Source organism: Sus scrofa, chromosome 13 (genome assembly GCF_054392235.1).
Source record: "Sus scrofa isolate SSC_HxYL_T2T_F1_AM1 chromosome 13, Sscrofa_HxYL_maternal_Yorkshire_Landrace_v2.0, whole genome shotgun sequence".
Classification (NCBI taxonomy): domain Eukaryota; kingdom Metazoa; phylum Chordata; class Mammalia; order Artiodactyla; family Suidae; genus Sus; species Sus scrofa.
Window position 1 is genome coordinate 141306014 of NC_139395.1, and position 23778 is coordinate 141329791.

Consider the following 23778-nt stretch of genomic DNA (forward strand, 5'->3'; position numbering starts at 1 on the left):
CCCTAATGCTGGCCCAGCCTCAGCACTCTCTCCCCTCTGAACACACAGATCATTTACTCTAAGAACCATCAATTTTCCTGACAAATAAATGCTGCCTCATTCAATATCTCTCACCATCACACAGACTGCCAGGTTTTGTGTTGTTTAATTTTATACATGGACTCAGCTTGTCTTCTCTTTGCTTGTAACAAGGATGGGGGGCACTGGATTTAGAGCAGGAACAAAAGAGTCCAATTCTGGTTCTGGTGCCTGCAGAGTTTGGGTAGTTGAGTTCTTCTCCGTTTTCTCCTCTATTGGGGATTTTTTATGATATCTAAAATGATATAATGTATATGAAGATAGGAATTTTAGGTTACATTGGTCTCTGCACCTATACTCATCTGGACTCTTGGTGGCAGCTAACAGAAACCCAACTCAAAGTAGACTAATTAAAAAAAAATCACACTTTGGACACATATAATAGGTATTGAGTGAGAAAAATCAGAATGAAGTTTCTCTTTGTCCATCAGCTATGATTGTCTCTGTGTTGGCTTCCTTATCAAGCATTTCTTATTCTTGGTTTTTCTCAGCAGATGCATGTTTACATCCCATCAATTTTAAAAACCTTCACCAAAAGTTTTTTTTCCTCCCCTCAAGGAATTTTGGCAAAAATTGTGCATTAACTCCTCCTGGAGTGACACAGGGCATGTGCCCACCTCTAATTCGGTTATCATGGCCAGCAAGTTGAGATAGGCCAATTGGCCAAGCCTGCGTCTACTCCACAAGTAGAGCCTAGTGGAGCAAGGTCAGTTCCTCGTAAACCACAGGAATTGAGAATGGGATGGTGGTTCTCTAGAGGAAAAGTAAAGAGCTATTGCCAGAATAGGGGAAAGTAGGTACTGGAAAGGCCAAAACAACAGAGGTGCTCTGAAGCACCCACCACAGCAGCCTTATCCATCAAAAGCACGAGAGCTCAAAAGGCAAATGTTGCGTGGCAACGCCACTCTGCATACATGGGGAGGGTACCGTGGGGAACTGGAGTATCAATTCACTCCACAACAAGTCTAAAAGAACATGGGCTGTGGAAAGTTCCCAAGTGGGGAATGTTCATAGGGCCTACAATGGGAGTCCAACCAACGTTTAACAGCTTTGATTTTGTTGATTTCAAACTGGCCTGGTTTTCTTAACACTGGCATCAGTGAGCAGGAGAGCAGGGGGAATGGAGAAAGTTCTGAGACCATATTTTTAAACAAAGTCTTTTAAAATAAAACTTGCACTCATTTGAATACCTGTCTGAAAGCAGGAGGGCCTCTGATGAGTTCACCCCAGGACAAGGCCGGCACTATGGAGCCAGGCTGCCGGGAGGCAGGAAGGGCTGAGCCCACAGCCACAGGACTGTATTGTCTCCTGCCAGCTGGGCCCGCTCCCTCCTCCCACGAGCCTCCAGGCAGCGGGGCCTCCTGGCCTTCGGTGTCCTTTCCGGTGGGCCTGGGCCTGGTGGGGGCTTCTTGGGTGTCCACGTTCAGGGCTCCATCCTAGCTCTGGTGGCAACTGTCTACATTCCTGGGCAGCCACGGGACAGGATCTTGTCCCCCAGGAAATAGCAGAAATGGCCCCACTTTGTGCTGCTGATACTTTGGGAAAACGAGTTTCACTAGGGGAGTACAGGATCTTCCACCTCTTCTTTTTCTTCCTCCTTCCCCACCTCTTTCCTATCTTCCCTCCTCACCAACTTTTTCTCTTTTCTCCTCCTCCCATAGGCCCCTTCTCCTAAGATGAAATCCCCTTAAGGATGACATGTATGTCTTAATTTTGGTCCAAGCCGTGGTTAGAGGAAGATATGAAAATGAGGAAAATGCAAATCACATCTCTAAACATCCAGGGAGTAGCCCCACTAAGGACAAACCAGAGGCAGGCAGTGGTGACCACCCCATCCCTCAAAGGCACATTCAGTGGTTTGGGAGTTTAGAGGCAATTTCTGTCTGGGACTCATGGGATGTTTTCTGAAAGAGGTTTTGCTTAAGTGGTCTTGAAGGCCACTTATTGAAAAACACAAGTGAACTTGGCAGATCAGAGCAGAGGACATGGACACAGCCACAAGAAAGCCTCAAGCTTAATGCAGCAGTGTTTTCACCGTTTGCTGATGGGCTAGAGTCCTTCACTCTGAGCTTGATTAATTTTAGTTTATATAAACTGTGCATAAATTTAGTTTCCTGTAAGTACTTAAGAAACCAAATCCAGCAAATTAAAAGTAGGAGAAGGGGCTGCTACAGGCAGGCTCCTGAAAATGGAGAGAAGTACAAGGTGGACGGCTTGATAAGAGAGGATACAGAACATCAAAACAAAACCTTCCCACAAACCCTCAAGAGTGGAAAAAAAATCACAGCAATCTGGATTGAGTGGGAAAGTCAAGCAGTCCTTTAAATTGAGAGAGTCTTCTAGAATGTCATCATACATTAGAGTTCAATGAAGAAAGTGATAGCCTATAGTCCCTTCGAACATGGCTAATTTATATTCTTTGTGCTGCTTTGTAGAATATAGACAAACACATAATTGATTTTAGAAAGAGTTCCATCCCAAGTGAGTCACAATAAAATTTGTATTAAAGCCAAAAACCTTCAGCATTTGCAATGCTACCTTCTAGAGAAGGAATAATGTGTCTTGACTTTTAATAAATGCAAGTGCTGTGAGTCATTTTATGTTATACCCCCATCTTCCAGTGTCCTTCTTATCATCTCTATGTCTCCTTCATTCATAAGGCTGTTTTTCCTTCTTCCCAGGCCTGTGGCTTTCAGCAGCTCCCCTCCAGAGCCTGGCACACTGAGGCTGGTAGCCCCTCGTTGGCTGCATTTCCAATATGGCATTGAGGGGCAGGGGAGGGACTCCAAGCCTGGGCCTGGGGACCCCGGCAGTGGGCTTGGCTTCCTACCTAAGAGTGGGAGATTTTAGAAAAATCACTTTCCTTCCTTGAAACTCTGTTTTCCCATTTGGAAAAAGGGGATAATTACTCTTATCCATTGAGTTGTTGTGAAAACCAAGGACATTAATTGATGTGAGATTAGTAAATTCAGCAGTCCCATTCTCAGCCCATACACTGTGCTTATAACCAGCCCTACCTCTAAGCATCATTTGCATCTACATCTGCCGTACTCATTTGATTATTACCTTACTTGAAGTTATGCTTTTCTTGATTTTTTTTTTTTAATTAGTGTCACCTTGAAGAAAGCCTCTTTTGAATGGCTTTGCAGGTCATGTGCACTGCCCAGCACTGGGGAGGGTCACTATTCATTTGGCCACGTGGTGAACAGCTTGTGGTTGTGTGTTGTACAGGGTCTGACTCAAGTGCCTGGCAGCCTGCTCTCTCTGTGAATATTAAACATCAGGGATTCTGTTTTCTATTCCTGATATGTAAGGCCTGTCCTAGGGCATACAGTATTACTAAATACTGGATTCTGGGCTCTGGATTGAAAATTGTGCACTCTATGATTCAGTCTCAGGCCCAGCTTTCAGCCTCCCATTTCATCTTTGATTGGACTGTCCTGGTCACACTCTTGGCAGAATCCATAAGCCACAGAAGTTTTCTGGTGAAGAGGAGTTTTGGGTCATCATGATTTCAAAGTAAAAGTTAGTAAAAAACTTGGCAAGCCCACTGTTTGTACTTTGTTGTTTTAATCTCAAAATCCTTGTAAATGAAGATATATCAACAGCCAGGCTTGAAAGCAGAGGAAAAAAAAATCACACACATTTATCCTAAACTCTTTCCCCCACTCCAGTTGTTAGGGAGATTTTATATCATCTGTGAAATGTCATAGTCTGACCTCTACTTGTTTCTGGATGGGCTTTGGTTTCCTCATCTGCATAATGGAACTAACCCTGTCCACTTCTCTGGATTACTAAAGAGATATCTTGGGAAAGTACTGAGGTCCAGAGCCTGACCCCTAACATGTGCTCAGACAGGATTGGTAAGAGTTCCCCTTGTGGCTCAGTGGTTAATGAACCTGACTAGTATCCATGAGGCTATGGGTTCTATCCCTGGCCTTGGTCAGTGGGTTAAGGATCCAGCGTTGCCGTGACTGGTGGTGGGTGGTATGAAGCCCATCTTTCTCATTCTCTGGTGATGTTTTTTGTCATTGGATAGCTTTGGCGTAGAACCATACCTCACACGAGAGAGGGGAAAAAAAAAAAATCAATTCCTCTGAAACTTCCACTATGGGACCCCTGGGCAAGGAAGGAGTGTCTTCCAGTTTCCTGGCCTCCCCGCTAGTAAGGACAGGCAGCAGAAGGCCTTGCTGTGGTCAGAGGGCCGAGGAGCCAGACAAGCCTCTGTGGTTACGCACTTATTTATTTCCTTATTTATTACTTTTGCAGCTAACATTTTTACAATCATGTTATTTTGTGGTTTGTTTGCGAAATGCATTGTGAGCCAAGTTTGCGTCAAATGTTCTCTGAGTTGGAAGAGGGTTGCATTGGGGAGCCCAGGGAGAGGTGAGTGGAGGGCAAGAAAGCAGTTATAAAAAATGTTACATAATTGATATATCTGTTAAAGATCCTTTCTTTGTAATCAGGCTACCCAAGGCAGATGGAGGAATGAAAACTGAGAAAACATTGTAGGCTCTCAAGAAGTAGTAGGGACAGGCTTGGCAATCTCAGAGGTGAAATGGGGCCACAGCCTGGGGACTCGGGGAAAGAAATCCGGGAAGAAACCCTGCTCCTGCTCACGGAACCCCAAGCACCAAAAAGGCATCTTTTGAAAGACTTTGGGAAAGAGTAGAAGTTGGTTCTAGAGGAGTGATGAATAATTAATTAATTCATACGTGTTATTATTAGGGAGCTTATTATAATCGTTTTTTGAAGATTTTAATATAAACAAAAACCCAGTTTTCAGAGATTAGCTGAAATGGGGCTCAAGCGATGCTCTCCCAGAGCTGTTTTCTTTTTAACTCTATATTCGTCTTTTCTCGCCCCCAGGCAGTAGTAGATTCCTGAGAGGCTGCCCTGTTGTTGCTGAAGCTCATTTTGCCTGTATTCAAGTTTGTTCTTGTATTATTCCATCTGGTTGCTCCCCAAACCACTTTCCTTTTTTACTCTCCTTGTAAATATTTACATAAGAAGGTTTTTGCAGAATCTTATATTGGTGGATTGGCGCAAAGAGTTTTTGATGTGTTTCATTCCTTTTACGAACAATTTGGTTAAGTGGATTTCCTCCCAGCTCATTGAAATAAAATCCTTTCAATTTAATAACATCATCAGACACTAAATAACATCAGAGGGAAAAATAAGTTTGCATGGCATAGCCTCGAGTGGATCTCAGCTGCTCTGTAGCTGTTAATGGTTGATGCAGAAACGGGTGATTATAGTGGAGGGCTGGATGCTGTGAATGCGAGCGTTTAAAGGCCTCCTCTTCCTAGGCAGGACAAGAACTTGGGCTGTTTTCTGGGTTGGCTGGGTGGATGAGAGATCAGGGCAACTGAATCATGAGATTAAGACACGGTTCCCAAACTTCAGACACCAGCTCATCTTGCCACCTGCCCTAAGGCTCTTGTCTTTGCTTCTTCTTCTCTGCCCTCCCTCTTGGACAAGTTCATCCTTGCCACAGCTTTAATAAATACCTCTCCACAGGTAAAGTCAAACCTGCTTCTTTAGTTTGACCTCTTTTCTAAGCCCCAGTTCTGTATTTTTAGCTCTTTTAGACATTTCGGCAAGAACCATCACTATCTTAATTCCACAGGCCCAAAGCCAACCTTATCTCCATCTGGACCTGGTCTTAGTCTGACTCCTGGGAACGTAGCCTCCCATCTCCACCTAAACCAGCAGCATTCACTCAGACACCTCGTTCCTAAGCTGTCACATTTGACTCCTCCCTCTTTATTGCTAAGTCCAATAAATTACATTGCTATTGTTTTTGACACCTCATAGAGACTTACCTGGGTTTATTGCTTATCTCTGTTTCTATCTTGGCTGTCATTGCCTTAGGTTTCTTTAGGTTTCTTTCTTTCTTCCTTTCTTTCTTTCTTTCTTCCTTTCTTTCTTTCTTTCTCTTCCTTCCTCCCTCCCTCCCTCCCTCCCTCTCCTTCCTTCCTTCCTTCCTTCCTTCCTTCCTTCCTTCCTTCCTTCCTTCCTTCCTTCTTTTTTCTGGCCATGCCTGCAGCATGTGGAAGTTCCTGGGCCAGGGATGGAACATGAGCCACAGCAGAGACAATGCCAAGTCCTTAACCACTAGGCTGCCAGAGAACTCCTGCTCTAGGTTTCTTTACATTTTATATATTCATTTATCTATATGCTCATGCATTCAACACAGAAATTCATTGAATATTTCCTATATGCTAGCTATCTAGTGGGTGGTGAGGATACTGAAGTGGGTAAGACAAAAAAGAATCATATTGCTCTCATGAGGGAAAATATAGATTAAAAATTTTAAATTATAAAACAGTGTGGCGTTCCCACTGTAGCACAGTGGGTTAAGATTCCAACTGCAGACTGCAGTGGCTCAGGTTGCTACAGAGGTTTGGGTTTGATCCCCAGCCCAGCACAGTGGGTTAAAGGATCCAGGGTTCCTGCAGCTGTGGCATAGGTCACAGCTGTGGCTCAGATTCAGTCCCTGGCCAGGGAATTTCTATATGCCAAGGGCGCAGCCCTTAAAAACAAAAACGAAAACACGAACAACAAAACAAAAGCAAAAACACAAACAAAACAAAACCAAAATGAAACAAAATACAAAACCAAAACCCAAACCCCAGTGAGCATAGTGTGATCACAGGAGCAAATCAAGGGAGGCTACAGGTTTCTCTGTCTATGACTCTTCTAAGATGCTTGCAACCCACTGTTGTCATATTTATTTATCTGACCCTGTTGCTTTCCTTCTCAAATGCCATCAGCTCCTTTTGCCATTGCTTACTCATTTCATGTCATTCATCATTTATATATTTTTGTGCTTCTACCATCTGTTTATTATCTCCATTCTCTTGCCATTTCGGTTCCTTCTTCCTTTGTAATTTTTTTTTTTTTTTCGGCTCATGACATCCAGAAATTCTTCACTTGGTTAATTAAAAACAACTTCATTCATGCAGGTATCCATGCTTCTCGGAAGACCTTCCACTCCTCATGGACTATAACTTGCCAGCTTTCCCCCATCCCCTCTTTTCACCTGTTCATGCTCCAGGAGAGCATGACAGCATTTGATACAGATTAATTTGGCTGTGAACTCTCCATTCTGTAATGCTATCTTTGACCTAAACTTGGTATTTACAGAGAGTCTTCCTTGAGTTAAAACCCCTGCTTTCCCTAACACATACTCTTTGATTTGCTTGATCCCTCCCAGCCTTGGTCACTTTTGCCTAGGAAAGAGCCTGCCTCTTATAAGCTGCAGTTCGCAGAAGCTTCTGTTAACCTGAGCTTCTTGGTCAGTACCAGACTGTGCCAGAGCAGAATATGCCGAAGAGATAGTTTCCATATGACTATTTATTATGTGACCTAGAATATAAAGCTGGGCAGTAATATCTTCATAAGAAATGTACTGTTCTGTAGTCCTTCTTCTTCTTTTTTTTTTTTTTTGTCTTTTTGCCATTTCTTGGGCCGCTCCCACGGCACATGGAGGTTCCCAGGTAGGGGTCGAAACAGAGCTGTAGCCGCCGGCCTACGCCAGAGCCACAGCAACACGGGACCCGAGCCACGTCTGCAACCTACACCACAGCTCACGGTAATGCCGGATAGTTAAGCCACTGAGCAAGGGCACGGATTGAACCTGCAACCTCATGGTTCTTAACCACTGCGTCACGATGGGAACTCCTCTGTATTCCTTCTTTGTCTTTGTCCAATTTGCAGATGAGGAAGGACAAAGTTTAAAGAATAATATCTTGTACGTGTTGTAATGAATTAGAAGAGATGATAGAGATGTTAGAAACTGGTTTTTAATGAACCCAAATTTTAACATTTGATCTCCTAGATGTGTGTGACTGCAATAAAAATTTGTTGGATGATGTGATGTTTTGTCTGTCCAGTTAGTCTGCTTTGTTTTAATTTTCTTCCTGTTTAGTGTCTCCTCACCCCACCCCTTTTCAAAAAAAAAAAAAAAAAAAAAAGAGAGAGAGAGAGAGAGAAAGAGCAGGATTCCTGAGAACACAGAGCATCTGCTGTGGAGACACTGTGAGCACCAGAGCAGCCCAAGGCTGTTGAGTAACACCTGCCTACAGCTGGACCAAAGATGGGCCTGGGTTCTGAGAAAGACTGCGCACTCTCCCTGCTGGAAAGACAGACATCATTTCGGGAAATATTCAATAAAAATTTTTGAGACACAGAGTCCCATTCATGGTGGGAGGGATTGAAGGGAGCTGTTTTCCCTCTTAAGGCTTGGCTCGGTCTGGAAGGATGCTATTTAATGTAACCCAGACTGATTATTTTGTTGATCATGTTTCAAAACCCCTGCCCTTTAAATGAGTTCCCAGAGTAAATTGAGTGCCATTGTGGGAAATTTAACCTTAAAAGAAAATGTCTTCTTCTTCTTTTTTTTTGAGATTTGGGGGAGATATTGACAGGAGAGGGTGCATGGAAACCCGCCCCAAACTAAAAGGGGCTGGGGGTGCAGAGCAAAGAGAGAAGAGGATTCTGGGTCGGAAACTCTTGCTGAATGAGTCATCCCGCAGGACAAATAAAACCTCACTCATCACCCTGTCTTCCTTCTCTGTAGTGAGGGAAGCAAACAGTGGGGCCCTGGAAAAACATCAGCAACTTCTTGTAGCATCTGTAGGTGGGGAAGGCTTCCAAGCCACAGAGAGGGCTGTGAACGCGCTTACTGGGGCTCCAGTTTTTCTCGGCCAAATAGGAAGAACCTCCAAATTGACCTTGGAAAAACATACTTGCTGAAGGAAAAAAAAATTCTAAGCTCCCCCTGTGTATTTGTATTAAGAGTTTTTTTTTTTTTTTTAAAGAAACAAATAGATTGCTTTCCAGTTTTCCATGAAAAGAGTTTGAATGCTCTCAGATTCACAGTGCTAGAATCCTTGAAGTGGGTTTTGAAAGGCTGCTGAGAACTTAAGCCTTGTCGCTTGTTAATGAATACAAGGTCGTCCACATAGCATTCACATTAAAAAGCCGAAGGGGGAAGCATTCATGCCACTCCTTTCTGCAAAGATTGCAATTAGCATTTTTATGAAGAACATAAACTCTCTGTGTATCAAAGATGCACTTTTATTACTCTGAAACTGGCTCGAATAAGCATCCCGCAAACGTTTGGCTCTTTCCCTTCCAGGAGGAGGCCAATTAAAACACAGTCTGTCTCACTGCCAGCCCCTACCCACCCCTCAGTGGGGTAACAACAATACCGAGATGGTAACATTGGCGCCTCCAAAAGTGGCTGCTCAGTTATTGGGCACCTGGAAGGAAAATAATGATTCCGTGGCTGTCATCACACACATACACACAAAAACAAAAACCCCAGGATTATTTTACTTTTCCCTCCTCCCTCCAGCTATGAATTGCTTGCTTCAGGAAGATGATTTAACTTGCCACCAATTGTGTTAGCTGTTTCCCCACCTCTGGAGCAGCCAGGCTCAAAGGAGAATGGCAGATGACCATGTCTCGGTGGCGCCATCATGCTTTTACAAAAGTCATTGTCCTGTGGAAAGCAGCCTGTGCCAGTGGGCTGCTCCCTGGAGCAGAGACTTACTGCTGCATTGTCCCCTTGGGGTCATCAACAGACTGTGCCTTTGAATGTTGTTTCTTCAGGTATTTTCTGTTAGGACCAGTGTGGGTTTCTTCTTCCAGGTAGATGCTCTATCATGGTGTGAGGTAGAAAGTACAATGAACAGTGTCTGGCTGCTTTTGGAGCCAAAGGCACCAGGCCAGGTTTTACCTCACTCAGCTGGTTCTGCTCGTTAGCCAAATGGGTCTTGCTAAAATATTTGGTCTCTGTATACACAATAAACAATCTTGAACCAGAGTCAGGAAAAAGTGTAAATAAGCCCATATCCCTTTCAATGGCAACGGCACCAAACACAGTGTAAGTAGGCGGTGCTCTGGAAATGGTTCTGGAATGAAAGAACCAAGGCTAGGGAGGGAATACCTTCTACCAAATGGCTTTAGGTACAATTTAATGGTATACATATGTGTGTGTGTGTATAGTTGTATTTCTATCCATTTCCCTCCACTTTCTGAAATATGATGAAATTCATTCTGGTGTTTGCTATACTAATATTATCTCTGAAAATGAGTCTTCCAGATTTCAGACAAAGAATGGGGCAGATTTCATATGAAATAGTTAATGCAATGCTTTGAGGTCTAGCAGTTTTGATGCTTTTGGTTGCAAATAGGGAGTACCTGTCAAAACCAATCCAAATAATTCAAGTTTATTAATAAAACTTACAAAATAAGATGTCCAGAGATGTGTGGTTCTGGCATTTGATCTGCAACTCATCAATGTCAAAGCTTAAGACCAATGTCCCTGGAATTTTCTCTTTCTTTTTTTCATGCTTTCAAGATGATTATTACAGTTCTAAGCATCCTATCATCACAGAATAATGTCTACAGCACAACGTAAGAGTTTTTGGAAAACCTTTAAAGGGTTCATCTTAGACATAATTTTTTACAACTAGGCCAGACAAAAAATACAAACAAAATTCAACGATCGACTTAGACCCATTGTATTTGTTTCCCAAGGCTGCCGATGCAGAGAGACACCCATAGCAATGACAAGGTTGCTCAAACAGCTAAAATATATCTTCTCATGATTCTGGAGGCCATCATGATTCAGCTTCTCATGGTTCAGCAAGGCTGGTTTTTTTCCAAGTCTTCTCTTCTTGACTTGTAAATGACTGTCTTCTACTGGTGCATCACATGGTCATTCCTCTACGTGTGGTTGTGTCTTGTAAGGACACCAGTCATAATGGATAAGGCCCACTCTAATGCACTGATGACTCCATTTCACTTGATTACTTCTTTAAAGGCCCTGTCTCCAAATATAGTCACATTCTGAGGTAACAAGGATTCAATATAGCCTGAGTTTTGGGGGGATAGAATTTGCTCATGATACACAATGTGATTGATCCTTTAGGATTTGGCGTATCAGTGCCCAGGCAACACTGGGTTTTGATTAACAAGAAAGAAGAATGACTCTTACAAATATTTTTACTTATTAGCATTATTATTTTTCATATAATTTTTATTGAGATGCCTTCATTTCCCCAAATATAACCAATTTTGATGAGGCCAATGTTAGAAATGACTCAGAAAAACAAAATCAGGGTAATCAGTCACCTCTGTCTCCAGATATGTCCTTCGACATACGGCTAGCCAGTATTCACTAAGAGTATACACTTTTTTTTTAATTGAAGTAGAGTAATTTACAATATTGTGTGTTAGTTTAAGGTGTACGGTAAAGTAAATCAGTTATATGTATAACACACGCACACGCACGGCATGTATACACACACATGTATGTAAATATTTTTCAGGTTATTTTCCATTATAGGTTATTAGGTGACACTGAGTATTATTCCCTGTGTTATATAGTAAACCCTTGTCATTTATCTATTTTATATACAGTGGTGTGTATCTGTTAATCCCACACTCCTATTTATCCCTTCCCCCACCCCCTTTCCCTTTGATAACCTTAAATTTGTTTTCTATGTCTGTGAGTCTGTTTCTGTTTTGTATATAGATTCATTTGTATTATTTTTTAGATTCTGCATATAAGTGATATCATATGATAATTGTCTTTCACTGTATGACTTATTTCATTTATTATGGTCATTTAATCTCTAGGTCTATCTATGCTGCTGCAAGTGGTAATATTTCATTCTTTTTAATGACTGAGTAATAGCCACTGTATGTATGTAATAATAGCCACTGTATGTATGTACCACATCTTAAACCAATCATCTGCTGAAGGGCATTTGGGTTGTTTCCGTGTCTTGGCTACTGTGAATAGTGCTGCAATGAACATTGGGGTGCATGTATTTTTTAGAATTAGAGCTTTCATCATTTCCACATATATGCCTAGGAGTGGGATTGTTGGGTCCCATGCTAAGAGAGAACATACTTCTCTACTCTGATAAGAGAAATAAATGGGTTTCCTTAACAAATGGCACAAGGGTTTCCCTTAGGGAAGGAAATGTCTTAGTTTGGAAAAATTCTTGACGAAATGCTTATTGGAAAAGAGATATTTACAGGTCATGGGTTAGGAGGAGCCAAGACAATGAGAGAGAAGGCTAAACTTCTTTGAATGAATGACAAAGAGAAATTTGGGAGTGTGGGGAGAAAAGTGAAGGAGTAAGAGGAAAAAGATGTTAGAAGTAGCCTAAGGCTGAAGACCTTGAGAAAAAAGTGGACAGTGACAGTACCCATTTGTGGGAGAATCAAAGTCTTTCTAGAACAAAGAAGTCTGGTATTCGGTTTGAAAATATTTTTATTGGTGGGATGTAGTTATCTCCTCAGCCTCCTTCCTTTGGTCCTTGGTAAAACATACTTAACTTATCTCAAGAGAGTAGAGTATTAGTAGAGTATTAGGAAAGGGGCTGGGCTACAACGCATTGGATATGTCATGAGAAGAATTGCTACATGGTCCACAAATGGGATTGATTTAGCCAAAGCAGGACTTCAGAAACACTGTCATCTAGGTTACATATATATTGTAACGACATTACTTTTTAGAAATAACAGCCCAGGAGTTCCCGTCATGGCACAGTGGTTAACGAATCCGACTAGGAACCATGAGGTTGCAGGTTCAATCCCTGCCCTTGCTCAGTGGGTTAACAATCTGGCGTTGCCGTGAGCTGTGGTGTAGGTCGCAGACGCGGCTCGGATCCCGCATTGCTGTGGCTCTGGTGTAGGCTGGCAGCTATAGCTCCGATTAAACCCCTAGCCTGGGAACCTCCATATGCCGTGGGAGCGGACCAAGAAATGGCAAAAAGACAAAAAAAAAAAAAAAAATGTAACAGCCCAACCTTATGTGTACCATGAGTGAGTTTAAAATGTTTCTCCATGTATTATTCTTTATTTCTAAGTCTTCAGCTTTTAGTATATATGATTATTGAAATCTGAGAAAAACAGCACAAATTTATAAAAGCATTTATTTGTGTCCATATTTTTTTTTAGAGTTTATTTTGAGATAATTTAAAATTGAGATAAAGCTGTAAAAAACAATATAGAGAGGATCCTGTGTACCCTTTGCTGAGTTTCTACCTATGGTAATACCTTGCAAAACTATAATACAATATTACAACCAGGATTTTGGCTTTCTTAGAGTCAAGATACAGAATGTAGCCTTCCCATAGGATCTCTTTTGTTCCTCTTTTGTCCATACCCACTTCCTGCATAGTCCATCATCTCCTTAACCCCTAGAAGCCTTTGCTTTATTCTCTATTTCTACAATTTTGTAATTTTGAGGATGTTATATGAATGGAATAATAGAGTATGTAACCTTTTGAGGTTGACTTTTTTTCATGTAGCATAATTTCCTGGGGAGTCATTCAGGTTGCTTTGTGTATCATTGGTTCCCCCCCCCCTTTCCATTGTGAAGTAATATTCCATGACATGTACGTGCCACAGTTTGTTTAAATATCTACCTTGAAAGGCATCTGAGTTGTTTCCAGTTATGGGGTATTACAAATAAAGGTGCTTATTAGGAATTGAATTGCATCTCCCCAGAATTCTTATATCAATGTCCTAACCTCCAGTGCCTCAGAATATAACTATATTTGGAGACAGTCTTTCCAGAAGTAATGAGGTCATTAAGATGGGCCCTGACCCAGTATGACTGTTATTCTTATTAAAAAGGTAAATTTGGAGACAAGCATGAATATAGAAAAAGTACCATGTGAAAATGTAGACAGAGATGGGGGTGATGCTTCAACAAGTCAAGGAACACCAAGAATTGCCAGCAAACCACTAGAAAGGAGAGAAGAGGCACAAAACAGAGTCTCTCTCACAAACTCTCAGAAAGAAGCAACCCTGCTGACACCTTGATCTTGGATTTCTACTTCCCAAAATGTGAGACAATAAATTTTTGTTGTTAAAAATATCCAGTTTGTGGTATTTTGTTATGGCAGCACCAGAAGCTGATACAATGCCATAAACATTTATGTGTAAGATTTTGAATGAATGTAAGTCTTCATTTCTTTGGGATAAATGCCCAGGAGTACAATTGCTGGTTCATATGGTAATTGCATGTTTAGTTTTGAAAAAAATAGCCAAGTAGTTTCCAAAGTGGCTGTATCATTTTACATTCCCACCAGCAAAGTATGAGTGATCAATTTCTCTGCAGCTTCTCCAATGTTTGGTGTGGTCACTACTTTTTATATAAGCCATTCTGATAGCAATATTTCATTATGGTATTTATTTGAATTTTTTGGACAATGACAGTGGACATCTTTCATACACTTGGTTATTTGTTTTAGCTGTTGAGTTGTGAGTGTTTTTATATATCCCTGATAATAATCCTTTGTTGTGTATGTTATTGCAAATATTTTCCCCAGTCTGTAGCTTGCTGTATCATACCTTCAACAGAGTCTTTGCTGAAGAGTTTGATTTTGATGAAGTCCACTTTATCATTTCTTCCCCCTCATGGATCATGCGTTTAGTGTCAATTATAAGATTTCTTGCCTAGACCAACACTTTTTCCTATTTTTTAAAATGAAAGTTTTGTAGTTGTCTATTTTACATTTAAGACCATGATCCATTTGAGTTAATTTATAAACATGAGGATTATATGGAAGTCCATTTTTTTTTGTTTGTAGGTTTCCAATTATTCCAGTGACATATGTTGACAAGGGTGCCTTTCCTCCACTGAATTGTTTTTGTATCTTTGTAAAAAATCAGTTGGGTATATTTTTGTGAATCCTATTCTTGGTTCTCTATCTTGATCCATTGATTTATGTGTCTATTCCTCCATCAATACCAAACTGAATTGATTACTGAAAGCACATAGTAAGCCTTAATATCAGGCAACGTGATTTCTATCACTCTCTTCTTTTCTTCTCCATCAGTCTTTGCCTTTTATTAATGTACTTGGCCCATTTATTTTACTATAATTATGGATATCTTAGAGTTAAGATTGCCATCTTTGTTTTCTGTTTATTCTATTTTTTGTTTCTGTCTTGTTTTCCTTTATGTCCTCTGAGTTACTTGAAAGTATTTTAGAATCCCTTTTTGATTTTTCTATAGCGTTTTTGAATGTTATCTCTTTATATAGCCATTTTAGTTGTTGCTCTAGGTTTTATATCATATATACATAGCTTTTCAGGTTACTGGTATCATTTTACCAGTTTGAGAGACATATACAAAGCTTACCTCCCTTTATATTTCTTAACTTTCCCCCATTTAAAATATAACTCTTAAATATTTCTCTATACACATTTAGATCTGCATCACACAGTGTTATGATTTTACTTCATGTCAAAAATAATTTAGAAAATAGTAATAATTTAGAAAAGAGAAGGAAAGTCTATATTTATTTATCCATACTTTTGCTTACCATGTACTTTCTTCCTTCCTGATATTCCAAGATTCCTTCTTTTATCATTTCTTTTCTCTTTAGAGAACTTCCATAGCCATTCTGTTATGATAGGTTTTCCAAGGACAAATTCTTTTAACTTTCCTGTATCTGAAAATATCTTGATTTCCCTTTCACTGCTGAAAGACATTTCACTGGATATTGGATTCTGAATTGACAGTTCTTTTATTTAAGCAGTTAAAAAATGTTGTGCAACTTCCTCTGGCTTCTACAGTTTCTAATGAGAAATCCACTGTAATTTGAAAAGTGTTTTTCACAGAAGTTTGCTTTTATTTATCTTTTGCTACTTTCAAATATTTTTTCCTTATTTTCAATTTTCATAACTTTGACTATGATATGCCTTGCTGTGAATTTCTTTGGGTTTTTCCTCATTGGGTTTGCTCAGCTTCTTGGATCTGGAAGTTTATGTGTTATTTGTGTGTGTGTGTGTGTGATTTTCTTTGAAAAATTTGGGCAGTTTTTAGGTAGTAATTATTTAAGTACTTTTTGAGTACTAGAACTCCAATTACAAAATTGTTAGCTCTTTTGTTATATTCCCACTAATACTTGAGGGTTTGCTTATTTTTTGCTTAGATTGGGCAATTTCTACTATTTCTTTCTTTTTTTTTTTTTTTTTTTTTTTGTCTTTTTGCTATTTCTTGGGCCGCTCCTGCGGCATATGGAGGTTCCCAGGCTAGGGGTTGAATCGGAGCTGTAGCCACCAGCCTACGCCAGAGCCACAGCAATGCGGGATCCGAGCCGCGTCTGCAGCCTACACCACAGCTCACAGCAACGCCGGATCGTTAACCCACTGAGCATCGTTAACCCACTGAGCAAGGGCAGGGACCGAACCCACAACCTCATGGTTCCTAGTTGGATTCGTTAACCACTGCACCACGATGGGAACTCCAATTTCTACTATTATTAAACTTCACTAATTCATCTGTCTCCTCCACTTTGCTGTTGAATCTATTCATTGAGTTTTTTTGTTGTTGTTGTTCTAGTTATTATATTTTTAAGTTCTAAAATTAAAATTTTTTGGAGTTCCCATCTTGGCTCAGTGGTTAAGGAATCCAACTAGGAACCATGAGGTTGCAGGTTCGATCCCAGGCCTTGCTCAATGGGTTAAGGATCTGACATTGCCGTGAGCTGTGGTGTGGGTTGCAGACGTGGCTTGGATCCCATGTTGCTGTGGCTCTGGTGTAGGCCAGTGGCAACAGCTCCAATTCGACCCCTAGCCTAGGAACCTCCATATGCCATGGGTGTGGCCCTAGAAAAGACAAAAAAAAAAAAAAGATTAAAAAAATAAAATTATAATTTTTTTGAGTTTGCTACTTCTTGCTGAGACCTATATCTATATTACTGGCACTTTCTATTTTATCTTGTGATTCAACTGTGTTTATAATTGTTTACTGAAGCATTTTTATAATAATCACTTTACAATATTTGTCAGATAATTCTAACATACTGTCATCTTAGTGTTGACATCTATTGATTATCTTCTTTTATTCAACTTGAGATCTTCTTGATTCCCGGCATAAGGTGTTTTTTAATTTCTTTTTAATTTTATTTTTTGTCTTTTTAGGGCCACACCCATGGCATATGGAGGTTCCCAGGCTAGGGGTCTAATTGGAGCTGTAGCCTATTGCCTATTCCACAACCACAGCAACGCAAGATCAGAGCTGTGTCTGTGACCTATATCACAGCTCACGGCAGTGCCAGATCCTTAATGCATTGAGTGAGGCAAGGAATTGAATCTGTGTCTTCATGGATACTTGTCAGATTTATTTCTGCTGAATCATTATGGGAACTCCAAGGTTTTTTTTTTTTAATTGAAACTTGGACATCATGATATTATGTTATGAGAAACTGGATTTTACTCAGATCTTCCGTTTCAGCTTTCTTTTTCTGACTCCACATAGGCAGGGGGAGGGGAGGACACTGAATTGTTCCTGCCACGTGGGGTAGAAGCTGGGTTCCCACACTGGTTTACACTGTCACACAATGGGTGTGTCCTTCATTACTGCTAGGTAGAATTGTGAGGTTCAGTTTTCTTTTCTTTTCCTTCTTATCTTTCTTTCAATCCATCTTCTTTGAACCATTTGAAAATGAGTAGCAAAACCTAACAACTTCTATGTGTGTGTTCTAAAAACAAAAATACTATTTTACATAACTGTGGTACATTTTCAAGAAATTAACATTGATACAATGTTATTTAATATTACAGTGTTCCATTTACATTCTTTGTAGCACAAGAAAAATAAATAACTCAGATATTTTACAAATAAATATATTCTCTCATGTTGGATCCTGAGATTTACTATATTATATTTTACTGGGCAATCAATCCCCTGATTCTCTTTTTCTTTTATTCTTTTTCTTCACCAAACTCACCCTGATTCTTCATATTTGAATCAAGAATATCTGGTACTTTATACTCAACCAGCCTAGAATCTCTTTATATATCCTACTGGTTCTATACCTGTACCAGTCTTCATTAGGACAAAAAAACAGAATATGTTTAATATAGAATAAAAATATATAATATTTATTATATAAAGAACATATAAAGTATTGAATTCTACATAGAATATTTTAATATGAGAATTAGGAATTTCCTGAGAAAGGAAAAATTAGGAAGGGTGCAGTTAAAATATCAGAGAAATAGCCTGAAACCCTATAGTGAGTAGTTGCAAAAATTTCACTAGGATACTGCTGCAACTCTTGAGTTTCAGGGAAAGCTTCCAATCAACTATATTGATTAGCTGTGTAACTTGCCACTGGCCACCTGTGTGGCCATCTTGACCTCCCCGCATCATTTATGCCTTCCAAAATCTCATGTGAGTTTTTTCTTATTGGCATACTCTAGAATTCCATAACAAAGGGGATTCTGAGAAATATAGTTATATGGCTTCTGGTTTATCTAAATCTCCCTGGTGAGTAAATAGTGCCCCATAACAGGAGAGATAATGGATGGGAAAACATCCAACTGATCCAGACAACATATCTTTCTGGAAAATTACCCAAACAGAAATACTGTCTTAAATTCTGCCACTGAACCTATGATAGGGATAATTTGATCTTCCTTTCTCATCAGAAGGTTGAATTTGTGTTTGTTGTTCTCATCTCGCTCAATTGATTCACCCAAATTTCTTTACTATTTCTTTTTTTTTTTTTTTTTATTTTCCCACTGTACAGCAAGGGGGTCAGGTTATCCTTAGGTGTATACATTGCAGTTACAGTTTTTTCCCCCACCCTTTCTTCTGTTGCGACATGAGTATCTAGACATAGTTCTCAATGCTATTCAGCAGGATCTCCTTGTAAATCTATTCTAGGTTGTGTCTGTGATTCACCCAAATTTCTATCTAAACTGGACATCTATAGTATTTTCTAATCTATACTCTTCATTTTCTTTTTTGTTTCTTCTCCCATTCCAACCAACTGGATTTAGTTGGGGCTACCATGATTTCCTGTGACCCTGATTCCATTCTTGGATAGTTTATTGATCCATGATGGCACATTACTCATATTGTGGGGCATTCAGAAAATTTTCTTATGTGGAAATGATTTAGTGGTTTAAGTATGGGTTCTTGAATAGACCAGGAAATCAGAATTATTTCTAGTTTTTTTTTTTAATTCTTATGGCTGCACTCACAGCATATGGAAATTCCTGGTCCAGGGATTGAATCCGAGCTGCAGCTACATGAACAGCATATCCTTTAACCCACTGTGCAGGGCCAGGGATCAAACCCACACCCCTGCAGTGACCTGGGCCATTAGTCAGATTCTTAACTCCCTGTGCCGTGGCGGGAACTACTAGAATTTCTTGAAATGTAATTGAGAAGCAGAGTAAGGCTTTGTGTTCTGGTGGAAAATTCAAGAAATGTTGGCAGCTTTGTTTCCTGTTATCTGGAATAAGCCAATTTGCAGTGAGAAGAGAGGAAAATGACACATAGAGAGAAAGAAGACAAAAAAGGAAAAGACATGGAAAAAGAGGTGTGGTCATGTTCAAGTCCCTGATTCCCACTCCAAAGTCCAGCTTCATCTGTTTTCTTTTTTTCTTTTTTTGAATTTTTTTTTTCCCACTGTACAGCAAGGGGGTCAGGTTATCCTTAGATGTATACATTGCAATTACAGTTTTTTCCCCCACCCTTTCTTCTGTTGCAACATGAGTATCTAGACATAGTTCTCAATGCTATTCAGCAGGATCTCCTTGTAAATCTATTCTAGGTTTCTTCTCGTGGTTTGCTCACTCAAATCTTGTTTTGTTTATGTGATCCAATTACCATTCTCCTCCCATCCCTTCCCCTTCTCTCTTTTTTAAAATAAATTATCTGAAACCAAATTTCTGTTTCTTGGAAACACATATTATCATAACAGTGGAACAAGTGTAGTATAACTCACATTTGTAAAGCTTCTGAAACCATTTAGTTTGGAAAGTGGTCATTTCTCGTATTCACAAACATTACCTTTATATTTTATGAAGGAGTGTTTCAATAATCAAAATTGATGTTTCAGGTTTGAATGCTATTGGTCTATGATGTGGACACTATATATGAACTTTTATTTATCTTATTTAAATCTGCTAACAAGTGAAGAGGTAAAAATTTTTGTTCATATATTAAAAATGAGAAAAAAAATGCAAACCTTAGAGAAGTTAAGTGATGTCTCATAGAACATCCCCAAAGTAAGTGAGATCAGCTTGAAAGCTGATAAATCAATTTTGTGTAAATTGGAGAAAGCGATATTGGGCACAGTGCTGAACCACAATAGACACTTAGTGAGAAAAACATGGGTTAGATTTCAGTTGCCACTTGTTTTTACCTGATGGTTGTTCTTGTGCTTTGTAAATCCTTGGCAACCATGACATGGTACCTGGCAGAGTTCATGTCTTAGAGTGGATTTGAACTTTTAGGTTCAGTTATTTCTTTTTATATTTAGCCATGCTGCATTGTTTTTCATGCCTACAAATGACTTAGTTTTATGGTACGTGTAGAGCAAATGAAAACTACCTCAGTCAGTATAGACTTGGGATATCCTGCCATAACAAGCAATTTCAACATCATAAATCATAACAAAATTTTATTCAATGATCTTTCAAATTCTACTGAAAGTCCAAATGTTTGTCCAGAGTAACTGTCTCTCAGTACCTTAAGCTGTTTAGGTCTTATGGTATCTCCATATGGTTACATGATTCTGTTATTCCTACATCAAGGGAAGAGCCAAACTGTAGATTCAAGCATCTGCAATTAAACATTTCCACATGAAAACTATGCTTGTCATCTCCACTCACATTTCATGGTCAAATCAAATCACATGGTCACGCCCAATTTCAAGAGGCAGATCAGTGCAATCCTCCACATATTCAGAAGTAGTGGATACCTGCATATTGGTGAAAAATAGTAATAGTTAATAGTAATATGAACTTATGACTATTCAGCTGGAGTTAGTGATTAAGAAAGCTAAGTATGATGCCCTATAGTTTGGATCAGAACACTGTGAGTTAATACTAAGGAATGTCCTCTCTCTCTCTGCTTTTCCATTACTTTGATCACTAAGTAAAAGTCAAACATAAATAATACTACTTCTTTTTATTTGACCAAGCCTTGTAATTATAGATAATCTACTTGTCTTTTATAAGATAATTCTTCACAGTTAGAAACTCTAATGTTGAAACTATTGATAGAGTCTTATTTATAGAGCCTACCACAAAGTGTTGTTATAAACCTCAAATGAAGTAATAGCTACAAAAAAGCTGGGTATACTTCAATATTTTAAGGTGTTCTTGTTTTCCATTTGGATTTCCATCAGGTCTCTGATGACTTTTCAGCTAAAAGTTCTCTGGGTGATTCTTCAGAGGGCATAAACTCCCATTTCCAAATAACCTAAAGATCTTTCTTGGCAACAGACTCCTGCAAACATGTGTTTATTCAGTGAAAGACCAAGTGTGGCAGGGTGGACTAGGCCTGGGGTAGAAGGTAAGGGTGATCAGGACAAGTTGGTAATAAGGATGTGGCTCAGATGGAAAAATAAAGCACACTGTAGTATAAATGTGAGCCCGCTGAGATCTGCTCTGTGATTCTCTTTAATAACGGAGTCGAGAGGTGTTAATGAGCATGACACAGGGCACACAGCCATCAAGTGAATTAGTCATAGCTTGATTCTTTTATGTGCCTTGTCTAATGGCAAACATTACCCAGCAATCACAGCAGCAGCACTCTCAGATGGAGCAGAAGGTGTGGAAGGGAGTAATGAGGCTGCCTAAAAACTGTTTTACAGAGCCCTGCACCAATTCACAACAGATAATAGAACTCAAAGCCAGACAGATAATAGAAGCGACAGCCATTTATTGCTAAGAGACTGTCTGAATGTTTGTGCGTAAAACAGCCCACTCCAAGTTCTTTAATCACATTTCCCGAGAAAAAGTGGCAAAAAGGAAAGCCACGTGGCAGGCTACTTCCATTAGTGTATTCTAAATGAGTATAAAGAAGAGGAATGAGTAGATACGAAGAAAAAGAACACTGACAGAGACTGCAGATCAGAAACAGAGCCTGGCTGTTTGAATCCAGCAAATTGGGACATGTTCTTCTTGTGGGTAGGGCAGGGTGTTGGAAAAAGATCTCATCCTGGAGTTCTTTGATATTCAGCATTGTTAAAAGAATCCTAGTTTACAATTCTCCTTTGATTCCTGAAAGAGAAGATGGCTCATTCAGACCCCATTCTCTCTTATTTCATGCCTGGATTTTGGCACATTTTTAGCATCATGGATAGAAAATGGGGACAGATTGTCTTCGGTAAACTTTGGGGGATGAAATGCATAGTTTCCCATATATTTTTGTAAAAGCTGAGTCTTATCTTTTACTAAAAGATCCCCAGAAAGAACCCCAAAGGAAACACTTTACAGGGTACCTTCTAACATAATATGAAATTTGGAAACTGTTTTTCATACTTTTCCTACTTCATCTGGCAATCATGTGTTCTGTTCTAGTGTCATATTTTAAGAGGGACATTAACCAGATGAAGTGCATCCAAAAGAAGACATCCAAAATGTCACTGGACTGGGAAACCATATCAAATAGTTGGAGGGCCTGGGAAGAACTTGACATCGGGGGGATTATGGGTGAGTAGCTTGACAATAATATTCAAATGGCTGACTGCTTTCTCGTGAAAGAGGAATTGTACATGTCCTGTAAGTCTTTAGGGAGCAGAAAAGGATGACTAGAGTGAAATAGAATCGGACAACCTTAACCTAAGTAAAGGAAATGATTTGGCAGTGATGAGAGCTATCCAGGAATTGAATGGACTACCTGGAGTAGTGAGTTTTTCATCAGTGGATATATTCAAGCAGAAGCCAAATAACCACTTATCAGGGATACTGTAGAGAAAAGTTAAGCTGGGTAATGTCCTAATTGATGTGAAGTCCATTTGAATCCTTAGGAGCTGTGATATTCCTCTTGTTATTAGTCTCCTCAGGAAGGTCCTTGATGTATTGTAACCTGGAACCCAAGGAAGGAAAAATGAGAACTTGAGAGGCTCTTGAATTTTTTTTCCTCTTGTGAAGTCAGAAAGACATCAATATTTACATTATCGTGATTAGGGAAGCAAGGCTTACTGTTGAGATAAATCAATCATGATTGCTTGAGTTTTTGTTTAATTCTTTGGTTTTCTGGAGTTAATGATTACCTTATTAATTTTCTTCATTTTAAGTACATATAATTAATTAATCCCCGCATGATCTAACAGCTCTACTAAATAATCTGCATTATTACTGTGTATGCCGTCAAATGCACATCATTTATCAAGTCCACATGTAACAAGTTAGTTCCCAAAACTGTGAATCCAAAATCCATTCTTCCTTTCTGTTTCATAAATGGAAGCCTGGTATTCATTTAGGACAGCAATATGTATAGCTTAAAAAACATTTCTCAGCCTCTCTTGTAGCAAACATTGTTCATAAGATACTCATAAGATCCATAATATCCTTCTCCTTTTCTTTATTCTCTTTATCTTCTCTTTTTTTCTTCCTTCCTGAGTATGCTGATTTTATATAAGGGATCTAGCAGCGTTCATATGATGTGAAGCAACTATGACAATACAATCTACAAAGAAAAGAAGAATGGAAAGAGACTGGGATATTAATGACACTACAAAACCCAATCCAAGACTTCTTGTTTTCAGATTTCTGCTTAAATGTGGGGGAAGCATCTATTTAATGTAATCATTTTGATTCAGAGAATGGGGATTTCTAAGATATTCAGCTCAATGTCACCCTAACTGATAGCAATGATATTTCAAATCAGTGAATTTCTCAATAAATT

The 23778-nt window shown here is 39.4% G+C and overlaps 1 protein-coding gene across 2 annotated transcripts in view; it reads left to right on the top strand.

The window, feature by feature from the left end:
* Positions 1 to 23778, top strand: part of TPRG1 (tumor protein p63 regulated 1) — a 358132-nt gene that overhangs the window by 46320 nt on the left and 288034 nt on the right. For both annotated transcript variants that reach the window (XM_084990688.1, XM_084990689.1), the window contains one exon: positions 22449 to 22580. The gene's annotated coding sequence lies outside the window, so the exon portion shown is untranslated. The remainder of the gene's footprint in view (positions 1 to 22448; positions 22581 to 23778) is intronic.